Source organism: Podarcis gaigeae (assembly GCF_964106915.1).
Source record: "Podarcis gaigeae genome assembly, chromosome: 10".
NCBI classification, from domain to species: domain Eukaryota; kingdom Metazoa; phylum Chordata; class Lepidosauria; order Squamata; family Lacertidae; genus Podarcis; species Podarcis gaigeae.
The window spans coordinates 6,502,753-6,515,156 of record NC_139686.1 but is presented as its reverse complement, the minus strand read 5'-3'; positions in this window follow the sequence as shown (position 1 = coordinate 6,515,156).

The following is a 12,404-nucleotide window of genomic DNA, read 5'->3' as shown; positions in this document are numbered from 1 at the left end:
AGAATAAGAGACGAGGAGCTTGGCATGTTGCTTTTGTTCTCAGCCATCTGAAGCAGAAGGAAGGGGATGAGGAAGCACTTGTTATCCCAATTGACTCATGTATACACATGTATACATGTACCTGTATCTTACTTGCAAGTTCACAGCGCTACTCTTTTGGTGGTGAGGGGGGTGTTTTTGCTGGAGACAATTGCACACCACAGACATTGTTGGAATGGGCACGATTATTTTAGGCACACCCACTTCACCTTACTTAATTGGGTGAAATGAGCACAATCAAAACAGTAAATCCCAACATTATCTTGCTTGCTTAGGGGAGTTAGCAAAAAAACATGCAATTACTGTGATTAAAAATATTTGGTCCCACAAAATGGCTCGCAGAGAGTAAAAATTGGTTTTGAGGCTTGAACAGAAATATGAAAAAGTAAGCTAGTTAGTTGATATAAATAGCTAGAGTTCAAACTGATGTTTCAGGCAGAAGGGCAATAAGGTAGCAAGGAGGAGGAAGGCACCAATAATTACCTCTCCCAAGTAGGGGAGGACAAAGAGAAGCAATGGATGTTTCACCATGGATGCCTGGTCACAACTCATTGCAGGCTTCCTAGCACTGAGGAGTTGATTTGACTGGTAGAAGAGATCCAGACAATAATGTAGAATTGGTTTTAACTGTCTTTGCTCCCTGTTACAGACTACAACCAGCCCAATAAGGCTTTTCCCCAGTCTTGCCACAATTTCCATAAAACAGGTTGCTGCTCTTCCCATTTTATGGATGAAGAACAAAGGCTCAGAGAAAGACTTGCTTAAGGCCACTCACACTTAGGTTTGGACCCCTTTGCCATCTTCTGCCTCACCCTGCTCACCTGAAACTCAACAGCTCTCAAATCTCTCAATCAAAAGTGGATTTTAATTGGTCACTTCACAAAGCAAGGATACCCAAAGCCGAACTTCATGGGGCCGGGGGGGGGGGGCAAAGAACACAACACACAAAAGGCACTTGTGTGTTTTGTGTCTACATGTGGCAGCAAGAGAGAGCAGCTACCTCCACCCTGTTCCTTAGCCTGTGTGATTTGATACTCTGTCTACCCTGAAATTAAAGCCTACTGAGATTTTAATAAGGAACAGCCTGTGAGCGAAATTGGAAAATTATTTAGATATAGATAATTAGGGCTTGAGACTGCAGCAGCAGAAGCACAGGAACTGATAGAAGCTTCTGCTCTGATTCGGCTTTTGAGTATGGAGCAGCCACTAGTTACAATTCTGTCAAACTGAATTGGCTCTGTTGTATATGTATAAAAGGGTAAGGGTACCCCTGCCCGTACGGGCCAGTCTTGACAGACTCTGGGGTTGTGCGCCCATCTCACTCAAGAGGCCAGGGGCCAGCGCTGTCCGGAGACACTTCCGGGTCACGTGGCCAGCGCGACATCGCTGCTCTGGCGAGCCAGAGCCGCACACGGAAACGCCGTTTACCTTCCCGCTGGTAAGCGGTCCCTATTTATCTACTTGCACCCGGAGGTGCTTTCGAACTGCTAGGTTGGCAGGCGCTGGGACCGAGCAGCGGGAGCGCACCTCGCCGCAGGGATTCGAACCGCCGACCTTTCGATCGGCAAGTCCTAGGCGCTGAGGCTTTAACCCACAGCGCCACCTGCGTCCCATCTGTATATGTATACACCCCCCCCCCCAAAAAAAATATTTTACAGATCATACACTAAGCATTAAATTTCAAGAGAGAGAGAGAGATCCAGATTGTAGCTTTGCAACCCAGCTCAGTCACTTTAAAAGAGCCAGTGTGGTTCAAAAGTGTGGGTGTTCAGCTGAGACTGGGAAGACCCAGGTTTGCTTGCTTGTTTTTTTAATTTTATTTTATACCACCCATTAGCAGTAAGTTCAAATCCCCACTCGGCTACTGAGCTATGGCCATCCCTCCCTGAACAAAGGATAGGAGGCGGCTTCCATGTCCTGCTTCTGTGATTCTAGAGATAGGGATTTACATATTTTATATTTATATTTTGTTTTCATTTTAGTAAGTCTGGGGTGGGAAATTCTTCAAGAAACCTGCCTGGGGGTCTCTGGCCACCCCAGGCCACAACTGCAAACAAAAGGTCTTCGCTTATTCATTTGGAGATATTTTTGGATTCTGTTTTTTAAAAGGAACCAATCGTCAGGCGGGTGCCAGCTTCAGTTTTTAGAAGGGGCTATTTTGCCCGTTATTCTCCTGCACCTTCTCTGAGTCTTTTTTTTTTAAAAGAACCCTTTTCCTGCAGCAGTGGCGACGCATCCAGCATCCGAAATACATATGGCTAATGTGATCAAAATGGAGAGCCATTGCGGCGAGGTGCCGTCAAGGAGCCATTCTGCTGAAGACGAGCAAAGTGCCAGCCATTCCCACCATGCCAAAGTGGAGCAGATGGCGGTGGCTGCTGCTTCTTTTTTTCCAGTCCTGAAGTTTTTAATAATCCCTTCTTTTGGCTGAACCCTTGTGAATCCCAGTGGATGGGGCAGGCATTTTCCAGATGGTGGGAAATAAACTCTGGAACACTTCAGTGCGGAGAACTCATTAACCTAGCCTGGCGAGGTGCCAATTTGCACAGAAGTTCATGGAAGCCGCCCTGGCACCAGCCCGTCTCTTCCGTGAGCTCCCACCAAGTCAGCAGCTCAAGTCTTCCACGGATGGTTTGCCAGCCTAGCCGTTAATTTGATTACGGGCGGTGCTTTTTGCACAGGGAGCCTGGCTTCTCCAGCTGAATTCTCAACAGGATTTTAAGAACGCTTATCCCCGTGGCTGTGCCTAGGCTTGGAACTGGAATTCTTATCAGCTAAACAGGTGCATCCCATATCAACTTTATTTGAGAAGAGCGAACAAATACAATTTGCTATCATATATAAACATGCGCAATGATCTCAATTCTCGGAGTGCCAGATCTTACACAGCCTTAAATGCACCATCCAAACACATGGAGAAGGTATCTGTGAGCTCAAAGGAACCCCATGGTGTGGTAAATAAAAACGAAGGCTGAGCATGCTCAGTGGACACAGAAATGCTGAGTGACGGGGGATGGGTGGAGGAATTTAATATCTTAAACAGGAGCATCCCACACTACAAGGTTTTGCTACAGCCCCCATCCCTCCAGGTTGGTTAGCATTTCCTCCCATTCCTTATCACAGTAGCTTAAAAGGTAAAGGGACCCCTGACCATTAGGTCCAGTCGTGACCAACTCTGGGGTTGCGGCGCTCATCTCACTTTACTCGCCGAGGGAGCCGGCGTACAGCTTCCAGGTCATGTGGCCAGCATGACTAAGCCACTTCTAGCAAACCAGAGCAGTGCACGGAAACGCCGTTTACGTTCCCGCCAGAGTGGTATCTGTTTATCTACTTGCACTTTGACGTGCTTTTGAACTTGTTGGCAGGAGCAGGGACCGAGCAACAGGAGCTCACCCCGTCGCGGGGATTGGAACCGCCGACCTTCTGATTGGCAAGCCCTAGGCTCTGTGGTTTAACCCACAGCACCACTCGTAGCTTACCAGACTCAAAATAGTCAAAACAGTAAGTGAACCCATCGCCCCATCAATTAAAATTGGCTCCTTCTACCACCAATTCAGCCACTTGGCTGTGCGTTGGATTAAAAACAGCCACATAGTAAACACAGCACATATTAATGTATATGCCTGGCATATGCTCCTAATTAAGATGACTAACTTATTTTAAACTGCATCCTTCGTATTTCAAAATAGTAGCAACAGTGAATGGAAGTGAGATCAAGGGGGCTCAGATCACAGCTCCCCCCACTGCAAAGCTGACATACACCAGTGACTCACAACCTTGCATGCCATGTTGGTTGTGAGAATGGGCTAGTGCAGCCCAGTGGTTAGAATGTCAAACTGGGACTTGGGAGGCCAGGGTTCAAAACTCCACCCAGCCACAAAGCTCACGGAGTGTATAGCTGTCAACGTTTCCCTTTTTTAAAGGGAAATTCCCTTATTCCGAATAGGAATCCTCGCAAGAAAAAGGGAAAGTTGACAGCTATGCCCGAGTGGCCTTCGTACAGTCACTGCCTCTCAGCCTCACAGGGTTGCTGCGAGGATGAAATTGAGAGAGGGAGAAGCGTGTACACTACCTTCAGTTTCCTGGAAGAAAGGTGGTGTAGTTAATTAATTTATTGGTTAATAAGGAGGACTGTCCAAGACCACCATCACCCTCCTTCAGTGGGACTCTGATAAAATGATACTTGGTGAAAAATATGGAGGGCCCTGTCTCTGCATGCGGCTGACTCAAGCTAAAAATTTGGTATCTTCCTTGCCTTTAATCTGCTGCTTTCTTAATATTCCCCAGGTGCTTTGACGCAACCCAGGCTTCTCTTTAATGTCTGCTTTCCCCCTTTCAAATGGGCTTAAAGAGGTATACGTAATGTGGTTTCAATTTATTTTATCATGGCTTCTTTCTGTAATTTGTCCCAAGTGCTTGTTAGTTAGGGCTGTACGATTATAAATAACATTATTATGATCATAGCATATTCTAATTGTTCTCTTTGCTTTAGCTAATGGAGGAGAGGGAGAATTACTCTATTCCCCAAGTGCATTGAATTATATTTAATTCAACAAAGTTTTCTATCAAGAAATCGGTTATGGACCATTATTGTTTCCCAACCTATCCCAGTCGGGATTATACAGACATGTATCATCGGCGCTTGTTGATTGCAGACTCACATGGGTGATCAGTCATCATAGATGAAATCTACCCTTCTTGAACCAATACTTGAATCAAAACACATTTGTCTTTAGGAACCTGCGCTTCTGTTATAAGTACTAAATAATGTATACAAAAATACATGTATATATGTGTATAAAAATGCACATATTAAGAGAATGTCTCCATAAAAAGGCATCTCTTAGAGAAAATGACACACAAAAGATGCATTAGGGAGAACGGTTTGCAAGAATGTGAGTCAAAACTGCATTTAAGACTGAGAAATTCACACTAAAATGCTTATACATTTTTCACAATGAGGGTTTTTTTAAAAAAGATGCAAATTGCTTGGGAACCGTAGAGAACAGAATTCATTTTAGATTAGAAAAATGAGAAACAGAGAGTACTGAAATTGACAGATTCATCCATCCCCACTACGGGCATCCAGGCATGCACTACTCATAGATCAGCTCCCAAAAGTTGTTGCCAGCCCAACCTGAGAAGCAGCACAGGGCCACTACAGTGGTGCCTTGGAAATTTGACTTCCAAAAACGTTCGGAAGCTCCTGCAGCCAATAGGAAGCCACATCGGACATTTGGGTTCCAAAGAACATTCGCAAACCAGAACTCTCACTGTAGGAGCGTCTCCACCCCCATCGTTCTGCCCGGACACTGAGGTCCAGAGCTGAGGGCCTTCAGGCAGTTCCCTCACTATGAGAAGCCAAGTTACAGGGAACCAAGCAGAGGGCCTTCTCGGTGGTGGCACCCGCCCTGTGGAACGCCCTCCCACCAGATGTCAAAGAGAAGAACAATTACCAGACTTTCAGAAGACAGGGAAGCTTTTAATGTTTGATGCATTATTGTATTTTACAATTTTGTTGAAAGCCGCCCAGAGTGGCTGGGGATGCCCAGCCAGATGGGCGGGGTATAAATAATAAATTGTTGTTGTTGTTGCAAGGGGGCAGTAGGAAGAACTCAATTGAATCCCGCCCACTCTTATTATTTTGGGAAATCCTTGGGTGCCTGAGGCAGAGAGTGCCCTCTGATACAGAGGCCCAGCTGGCCTCACCTGGAAGTTGGGCATTTTATGCCTCCAGCAGGCTTTTGGCTTTCAAAGGCCCTTTTATGCCAATTGGCCTTTGTAGATCTTTAATATTTTCTGATGAGCCAGTCACTTGAATGATGATGTGCATCGTTTTTAATGGTGCTTTATATTTTAATGCTGCAAACCGCCCTGGTATTTGATGGCATGGCAGTATAGAAATACTAATATAATTAAAATAAATATTCAAAATTGAGGGGGAACAGTGATTTCTCATATACTGTGTGCTGGCTCGCTGTTTAAAAAAAAAACCAAAAACTTTTAATACCTCACCCCCCTCTTTCCTTCTGAATTTCCAGATCCCCTCCAGATTTCCCAGAGTTCCTTGCTTAGATAGACACATATGGACGAGAAGTCTTCCTGAGGCAACATCTGAAGTAGACAGAAGGGTGCTTAGTTGAAAAGGAGTCACTCTCATTAAGGGGCTTTCGCGTTTATTGCTGGAGAGATAATGAAAGAAAGTCGTTTGGGTGACTTTTATTGCCGTTGTTATAACATTTCCCTAAAGCACAGAGATAAAAGTCAGCGGATGATGTCCATAAGAATTTCTTCTTCTTCTTCTTAACTGATGGGTGCAGCAATCAGAGATTATTCTGACATTATGATTGCTAGGTGGAAGGAAGAGTGAAAAGAGAGGAAGAAAGACAGTCCGAGTGCAGCAATCAACAGTCAAAAAAAGGGGGGGGGGGAATGGAATTTGCAGCAAAGATTTGTAGATCCCCAAAGGGAAACTGTTAGGGCTGACTGACAAATAACAGACGGTACTAACTACAAAAATGAGCATCAGAATCCACACATGGGAACCAGACATGGGATTTGACATGTCCCCTGAGAGTAGCTCTGGAATGTAGATTTTATTTATTACATTTTTATCATGCACTTCCTCCAGGGATTTCAGGGTAGCATATGTGGTTCTCTCACAGCAACAACAGTCCTGCAAAGTAGGTTAGCCTGAGAGTGACTGGATCAGAGTCAGCAAACTTCATGGCTGGGCCCAGTCCTCCTGCTCATCTTAAGGTAAAGGTAAAGGGACCCCTGACCATTAGGTCTAGTTGTGGCCGACTGAGGTTGAGGCGCTCATCTCGCTTTATTGGCCGAAGGAGCCGGCATACAGCTTCCGGGTCATGTGGCCAGCAGGACTAAGCCGCTTCTGGCGAACCAGAGCAGTGCACGGAAATGGCGTTTACCTTCCCACCAGAGTGGTACCTATTTATCTACTTGCACTTTGACATGCTTTTGAACTGCTAGGTTGGTAGGAGCAGGGACTGAGCAACGGGAGCTCACCCCGTCGCGGGGATTCGAACCGCCGACCTTCTAATCGGCAAGTCCTAGGCTCTGTGGTTTAACCCACAGCGCCCCCTGCGCTTAGTCTGACACTAATCACGACACGCCATACGGCTCTTGCCATCAAAGAAAAACTCTGTAGACATACTGAAATATCAAAGCAAAGACGACTACAGAAGTCCAATCAATTTATGGAAATCAGTGCCACGAGAAATGGTGGTGCCTGCTAACATATAGGTTTAAAGGGAGGTTAGATCAGTTCAGGGAGGCCAAGTATCGGTGACAGCTAATGTATTAGCTCCAGAATCAGATTCAGTGTGCTTCTGAATACCAGTGGCTGGAGGGAAACAACCTTAGAAGCTGATCGTTCCCACCTTTTCTCTGCAGGAAGGCAGAGATGCTAAGCTACAGCAACCTTTGTTCTGATTGAGGATGGCTCCTCTTATTTAGTATGAAATGTCTTAATTAATGAAGCAAAGCCCCCACCCCAGACTGGAGATGTGCTTCTAGGAAGCAACAGCACCCTGTGAAGGAATAAAGCTGTTTTCAGCTGCTGAAACTGACTCACTGCAGAATCTGAGAAGGCTGGACGCAAATGTTGAGCGCAGAGAAATGAGGAAGATCCTGTGCCAAGTTTCTAAATGAGCAATAATGCTTAATTTGAAATGTTTGGTTTGGGCTCCGGGGCCGATTTCTATCTCACTCCCCCCCCCCCCAACAGAAGCAAAGCAAGAAAGTGGAGTCATTCCAGTGAGCCGTTATTTTCGGTATGCCAAAGTTTTCTGTTGTAGGACTAGCAGAGTCAGGTGGCAAAGCTGGTCTTGGACAGTGGCACTTCAGGCTGAAGTAGAGGCTGGAAATTTCCACCAGGAAAAGGGTTTTAGGTCAGCGGTAGGGCCTCTGCCTGGCATGCCGAAGGTTCAGTCTTCAGCAATATCGAAAGCAACACAATGGCCAGAAACAATTAACAGTTTAGAAAACTTAGTGGCTTTAAGCTCGGTCTTCTTGTTATCAGTATCACCTGGGGCTGGCTATATATATTTTTCAAAAAATGTTGTTAGTAACAGTGACTAGCAAGGACAAACCTAGACAGCATCTTAAAAAGCAGAGACATCACCTTGCCAACAAAGCTCTGTATAGTTCAAGCCATGGTTATCCCAGTAGCGATGTATGGAAGTGAGAACTGGACCATAAAGAATTGATGCTTTTGAATTCTGGTGCTGGAGGAGACTCTTGAGAGTCCCATGGACTGCAAGAAGATCAAACCTCTCCATTCTGAAGGAAATCAGCCCTGAGTGCTCACTGGAAGGACAGATCCTGAAGCTGAGGCTCCAATACTTTGGCCACCTCATGAGAAGAGAAGACTCCCTGGAAAAGACCCTGATGTTGGGAAAGATGGAGGGCACAAGGAGAAGGGGACGACAGAGGACAATATGGTGGGACAGTGTTCTTGAAGCTACCAACATGAGTTTGACCAAACTGCAGGAGGCAGTGGAAGACAGGAGTGCCTGGCGTTCTCTGGTCCATGGGGTCATGAAGAGTCGGACACGACTAAACAACAGCAGCAGTGACTTCATAATCGCATGAGCACTGCTCCAGAGTATTTTTCATTCTCATGTATATTATATCAGTTGGAAAAAAGATTGGGTATGTAACCTTTTTATGTTACAGTTTATAATTTCCACGCTATTTGATGTTATTGTTATGTACATGCAGGTCATCGCTGGAATATTTTATTTTCAGTTAATGAAGAAATTATACATCTTTCTACCCACGTGTGTTTGTTGAACTAATTGGCTGATGAAGAACTGAACGAAACAGTAGTTGCTATCCGGAAACACTGTTCAGCAGAGTTCAGAGCTGGACATCAGAATTGGACATTTGCCGATTGTACAAAGCTTCACAAGCTTGATCTCTGCTGGGCAAAGTCTGGCACTGTGACTTATTCAAGGATTTCAGAGACTTCAATAGTTTTGATGTTTTGCATTATTCCATAGAGTTTTCTATACAGTGGTACCTCGGGTTAAGTACTTAATTCATTCTGGAGGTCCGTTCTTAACCTGAAACTGTTCTTAACCTGAAGCACCACTTTAGCTAATGGGGCCTCCCGCTGCTGCCGCGCCACTGGAGCACAATTTCTGTTCTCATCCTGAAGCAAAGTTCTTAACCTGAGGTACTATTTCTGGGTTAGCGGAGTCTGTAACCTGAAGCATCTGTAACCTGAAGTGTATGTAACCCGAGGTACCACTGTACTGCAATTGTTTCTGGCCATCATGTTGGTATTGATATTGCTTAGTCATATTTTGCAACACATGGGTTGGTTTGTTTACTCAAAGGTTCAGTCCTGGCATCTTCTCTAGGTAGGACTGGGAGAGAGCCTCACCTGAAACCCTGGGGAGCTGCTGCCGGCCAGTGTGGACAATACAGAACTAGATGGACCCAAAGGTCTGATTCAGTATAAAGGCAGCTTCCTATGAATCTTATCTTTCATTCATTTACTCTTCACATGTGTTTGCTGTACTTATTTTGCAATTAAGAAAACTGGAGCTGGAGCCAGGGTTTAGGAGGCTCCCAGAAAGAGACTGCAGTTTCACACACCACTTCGTCCTGTGCTCCCCTACTGCCACTTGCCATTGTGAGTCGTGGCCACTGACAGACTTAACCACTATGAACAACTAGAATCCCTTTGCAAAATCATTTGCAGCAGGGAGCTCCTTTGCAAAGAAGCCCCTCATTTGGATCTGTCCCTCTGACTCTTCTGCCAAATGCTAATAGAATACAATGCAACATAAGACATAAAAGTGTTAGGATATTTCCGTTCCACCTTAAGAAGGGAGCAGGTTGTTGTGTCACAGCCTGCGTATTTCCTGTTCACAGGATGTTTCTGTTTTGTCTATGAAGCTTTTGTTTTTCTCTCTGCGCCTGGACATCGAAGCAGGCAGTCATGTTTTTCTTTGTTCTGACCAACGCTGAATAAAGTTGTAAATAATGCTCTCCTGAGTGCATCTTTCGTTGTACGAACTCTGCTGAAAGAACGTGCACCAGCCTTGGAATGTGGCATGTTATTTCTGAGGCTCGTGTCGCTAATTGACTGATACTGCGTTACTACAGAGGTCGATGGATCGCAACGGAGACGGCGTGGGGGCATGATGGCCTTTGTCTCCCTGGCAGTATCCCAACAAAAAGAAGCTGTAAAAATGCAAGCCAAAATCAACACGAACCTTCAGTGCAATGAATGGTGTCTCCCATCTTCAGCTATAAATCCACGGACACCTTGCAGACCAGTTGGACCTGTTTGGGGACCCCTGCTCCTTGTCTTTTGTACTCTTCTTTGTGGTTTGTATAGCAGGGGGAGGCAGGGCCGGCCCACCCATGAAGCAAGGTGAGGCGACAGCCTCAGGCGGCAGAATCCACAAGGGCAATAGATCTCAATGTAGATCTTTATTCACCTTTCTGATATCTATCTTCATTCCTTCTTCCTTGGGTGGGAGTAGGGCGCCATTTTGTGGTTCATCTCAGGTGCTAAAATGTATTGGGCCGGTCCTGATGGGGGATGGATGGACACTCTTACATAAAGCCAAGGAAAGCATCACAAAAACAGTGTGCAGTCTTCTGGGTTCCACAGAGCTCTATCTTAGGCTATTGGCTATACACTGAGCCAAAGTGGGGGACAATTTGGCTGATGGTCATGCCATGAAATTTAACAAATAATAATAAATCTATGTTTATGGGGGGTTGTTGTTTCTGTTGGTTACAACTGTTGGTATGTATTTTGTGCTTTTATATTGTAAAGTGCCCCGTGAACCTTGGCAATATAGAAAATAAATAAGTTGAGTAAGTAAGTATGTCTCCATTTGGAAGGAGTCTTAAGGCAGAATGTAAGAGGACGGGGAGGATGTTTCTGACTGCAGCTTAAAAATACCTTTAACTTCTAAAAATGCATGTGCTTTAATTTGGGTTTTTAGCTTATCATTGATTTAGCTCAGTTCCAACCACATATAAAGTGGTCTGGCCTTTTTAAAGGGAAAATAGGATTAATTGAAAAGTTTGATTGATTGATTGATTGATTGATTGATTGCTTTGTTTGTTTATATACTGCTGCATTGCAGCAATAAATCAAAGCAGTTTACAATGGTAAAGATAAGATAAGATAAAATTAAATGTACATCTAATTAATGAAGTCATTTGGTTTGATTATAGTTTATAGGAAACAATGAACTCTGTAGAGAGAGAAATTGATATTATAGAGGATCGAATATAATGTTCAATCAACTTAATCCAACTTGTAGAACATATATGTGTGTGCAGTGCTTTTTTTTCTAAAAAAATGTTTAGGAGTACTCCCATTTTGACTCCAGAAAATCACCATTTTATAGTTCAAATCAGGAAAAATACAGTAAATGGACAAAAGTACAAAGATTCACAAATGTTTAGGGCTATACGTCCCCCTGCAACCCCCCAGAAAAAAGTACTGTGTATATATGTATACACACACATAAATATATGCAATGTAATCGGATTCCTGAAATACTGTTTCAGGGGCATTTACATTTTACACACCTATCTATGCTACTTTTGGTAGGGTTGTCCTATTTAAAAAAGTTAAAATCTAGACACAAAAGTTGTTGAGCTTTTTCAGCAATTTAAAAAAACCTTTTTCAGTCTTCGGCAAAAACAGTGCAACCAACATGGGTTGCCATGGGCTGTTTTCCCAATTTCCTTTGGGACACTGATGCGGATTCCATGTGTGTCCAGAAAATTCTGGGCATTTGGGCAGCCCTACATTTGGGGTGTTGTTGTTATTTGTAACTTAGTTTTTATTCAATTTAACACGGTAGCATTGAGATACATCTCTGCTTACATTAGGGCCTATGACATGGAACAGTTAGGTGGAACAAAAATAGCAAAGCAATGAAAGCATTCAGATAAACATTTCTGAATACCAAAAATGTTTCAAAGTGTAAATATGCCAAAATTATTAGTTATTACAGATAGGAAATGATGTATCCGCATTACTTTTGTAGTACAGCTTAGTGTGGTAAAGATAATTAACAATAAGAATAAAAGAGGGGGGTGAATTCGTTAGTTCGGGTCCTACTTTAAACGTTTGTAAATCCCTTATGATCTAATGGCTTTTATTCTTTCTGTAAACCTCGTCGAGGTTTTCATTGCAAAGGAGCGGCTGTTTTTGTGTGTGTGGAAATAAATAAGGAACCATTTAGAGAGATAAGTTTCGTGGCAATCAATCAATCAATCAATCAATCAATCAATCAATCAATCAATCAATCAAAAGCCACCATTTCGAACCCCGCGCGCTCATTTCTTTTCTGACAGGCCGA